Raw genomic sequence first — 3,623 nt, forward strand, 5'->3', positions numbered from 1 at the left:
GAATATGGAAATGTGTTTCTTTTTTATCTCTGTAACAATCACAAAACAAGTTTGCATCTGACCAAAAACTGCATTGAGTGAACAAACCATCAAAAGTTGGAGGAACCAGTTGTGACACTGATGACAATGTAAGGCTTAAGAGAGTACATGAATATGTGAAAACTAGTTCTTTCATTTCCAATACTACTGACAGTTCCATTTGCTGTAGTCTAATTTTCACTTACTGCTACACAATATTGTGTTATAAAAATTTGTATTTACCCTTACTATAAAAAGGTTAGAAAATTTATATACATGAATATTATAATGGATTTTCACTCTGTTATGCATAATTATTATTTTACCAATTTTTCTGTGTTTGCATTTCAAAATATTAAAACAAATATTTTGTTAATCCATCATTTTTCTTAAAACACACTCTTTTAAAGTTAATATAACAGTTAGCTTTAATTAACTAATCAATCACTCAACATGATAATTTGTTGGATCTAGGTGTATTTGCTTACATTCACAGGTAATTACTGTTAATGTAAGAAACATTAAGCTCTTACGTGATTTATTTTGTCAGTGACTTCCTGCAAAACTGATTTGAATTAAATGAATATATTGCTGAATTATAAAATGATATTCTCTCTTTTATGCAACTATCTACTTCAGCTCAAATTAATTCGCTGATTATGGTCCTCATTAAGATATTAAAAAGTTCCAGACCAGATAGAAGTCACAGTATTGTTTGTAAAACCTTTGCACATTGATAATTACTTGTAATAATCATTATTGCAAATTGTGATATTTTTATGTATTAAAAGATAATCGTATTGGAAAGTAAAACTGTGTGTATTAGTCTTGTTGGTAAGTATCCTAGATTGGAAAGATATCGACATTTATTTAACTTTTAAATCTAAATTATCATTTAACTCAGCATCAGGTTAATTGAAAGAAATATACTTTGGATAATTGCACACAACCACTAAATATAAACAGCCATAAAAGAAAAAGGAAGAGAAAATAAACGTACCTAATTTCTCCTGGTTCATGTAATAATAGACATAAATACCAATAAAAAAATTCAGGCAAGATTGTAAGATTCACAACGAACAAAGAGATAGATATTAGGTTAATGGACCAACTAATTTTTTCCATGGCAGGCAATTTCATAATAGACACATTTTAGGCTAAAACTACTTCGGATAAACAAACCTTTTTTCCTGCTACAATTTGAAGTTATTCAAGCAAACAACAAAAAAGTGTAACTTAGATTTATTTTGATGAATTTCAAATTGACCAACTTGGTGAAGAAATGGGGTAGAGAAAATCATAGAGAAAACATAAAACTTTACTAAAAAAGTTTGAAAAGTATTCAGCTTTGATACCAGCTTGTACTGCCTCGACACATTTACTTTCTCTTTTCAGCTACCATATGAGCTTGTACAATTTTTATACCCAGGAGGGTGAGGTACACCGAGACCTCTTCCTCCTTCCATTGTTGGAATTAACTGAATTTTATGGATTAATATTAACATTAAACTGGTCTTTTTCAGGGCAATGTCCATTTATATTTTTCTTTTTTTCAGATATACAAATTTAACGGGGAAAGGTGTTGGAAGCAATAGCACTCTGGATATTGATGTGTAATACTGTGAATTTATCCATGTTTAATGGAGTTCATTATGTAAGTTAACATTTGTGGTTGGTATTTTTCGATGTTTTTCATATTTATTTGAATGATTATATCTGTTAGATTATTTTCATTATTTGGATTTGTGTATCTGTGAATATTTCAGAAAAGGTGGAAGTAATGGCATTAGTTAGTGTGTTTTTAATATTCATAGGAGTGGTTTTGTATCTTCAGTTGTTTTAGGTAAATCTTCATTACTTGTTGATTTTTCCTGCATGAATAATGTTTTCAGTCATCTGAAGTTGGCCTTTCTAGGCCTGAGTTCAGTTCAAAAGAAAAATAAAAACTAAAATGTGTAAAATTAAGACATGCCAGGAAGACTGAAGCATCAAGATCGTATTTGCAGTCAGTCACCTGAAGTTGGCCTTTCCAGTCCTAGGTTCAAGTCAAAATAAAAATTGAAATGTGTAAAAGAAATCATGCTAAAACACTATATAGTCTGATAAAAAACCGTAAATTAAGTGTAAAAGACCAAAGGCTCTTAAAAATGTAAAAAATATGAGTGATATTGGTAGTATCTCAAAAACATGGGCCACAGTCAAGAGCAAACCTGCCTTACAAATATCTTTAATATGGTGTTGTCGTTATAGGTTGTAACAAAGGCATGATAATAAAATGTGGATGATTGTGATCTGAGTGCCACATAGACTACACATTGGTACAGCAGTACCAGATAAAAGGAAGTGGTGGGTTAATAATTGTGACCAATGCATAGCCTTGCCAAAACAACCTCATCTCTTCGATCCTTACAGAAGCAAGAGGGCCAAGGACCCAAAGAAGGTTTGATTTGATAAAGCTTGTTATTGTGTTGCTCATTCCAGGTTACCTGCCATCTGGTGTACAGTCTGGAGTTGATAACTGGACTATAGTCCATGTATGGAATGGGTACTGGGATGAGAGATCCAGAACAAAAAGACTTTGCTGCTCTGTTGGCCAGTTCATTCCCACAAATACCAACATGACTTGTTATCCAAAAGAATTGGACAGAGACAGATGAGAGAGAAAGATGGGCCAGTTTGTTTTCGATTGTGATGAGAAGAGGGTAGTGACTATCATGGAATGATTCCAGAGCCAATAGACAGCTGAGTGAGTCCGTACATATATTGTACAATTTGTATATTGCATTATTTCAATATGATTTAGGGCAAGAGAGATGGCATACAATTCAGTAGCAAAAACAGAAACTTTTGAGAGGAGTCCATGTGCTAAAATCAAACTGTCACAAACCATGGCAGAGCACACTGAGTCACCCAATTTGTTACCATCTGTATATATAGAAATGGATGGATCATATGAAAGATGAAAAGCAAACAAAGAGCAATATTTCCAATCGGGTGTATCTGCTTTTCTCAGATGACTCAAAGATAAGTTACATTGGGGGCCGTAATTTTCTATGATTGGAATAGGCTGATTTGAAGAAACTGCAATGTTATTCAAGCATAAATCCAATTCTTCTAATTGTGCCTGGATACGGAGACTAAAAGGAACAATGGCATATTTTCTGTTATAAAAAAGTGTGGTCCATTGTGGTTGGAAAAATACAACTCCAGGTAGGATGCTATGGTAAGGATCAAAGTTTGGAAGCATACATTAGAGACAGTTGCAAACAGTTAATATATAGAGGGGGTTCAGGACATTTCACATACAGACTTTGCACGGGAGAAGTATGAAAAGCTCCAATGCAAAGCCAAAGCTCCTGATGATGGACAGGATCAAACATTTTCAGTGCAGAGGGTCTGGAAGAACCATAAACCACAGACCCATTGTCAAGTTTGAATCGAAAGAGGGCACAATAAATTTTAAGTATGGACTATCGATCTGCTCCCCAAGAAATAGAAGAGAGGACATGGAGAATATTCAATGCTTTTAGACATTTGATACGAAGTTGCTTGATATGCCATATAAAATTTAATTTACAATCAAATATAAGACCTAACAACTTTGC

Source organism: Tachypleus tridentatus, chromosome 6 (genome assembly GCF_004210375.1).
Source record: "Tachypleus tridentatus isolate NWPU-2018 chromosome 6, ASM421037v1, whole genome shotgun sequence".
Taxonomy (NCBI): domain Eukaryota; kingdom Metazoa; phylum Arthropoda; class Merostomata; order Xiphosura; family Limulidae; genus Tachypleus; species Tachypleus tridentatus.